Here is a 215-nt window from a genome sequence, read left to right on the forward strand (position 1 = left end):
TGATCACTATCTAGCTCTGTCTATCTATCCCTGTCTCCACCTTTTCTTATCTAATCCATCACTCACCACTTCTGCCTCCTATCTATCTATCCCTCCATCCCTCCATCCCTCCATGATCTCTATCCACCCATTCTTATCTAATCTGTCTCTCTCATCTCTTGCTATCTATCTATCTATCTATCTATCTATCTATCTATCTATCTATCTATCTATCT

This window comes from Sceloporus undulatus, chromosome 9, assembly GCF_019175285.1.
Source record: "Sceloporus undulatus isolate JIND9_A2432 ecotype Alabama chromosome 9, SceUnd_v1.1, whole genome shotgun sequence".
Lineage (NCBI taxonomy): Eukaryota > Metazoa > Chordata > Lepidosauria > Squamata > Phrynosomatidae > Sceloporus > Sceloporus undulatus.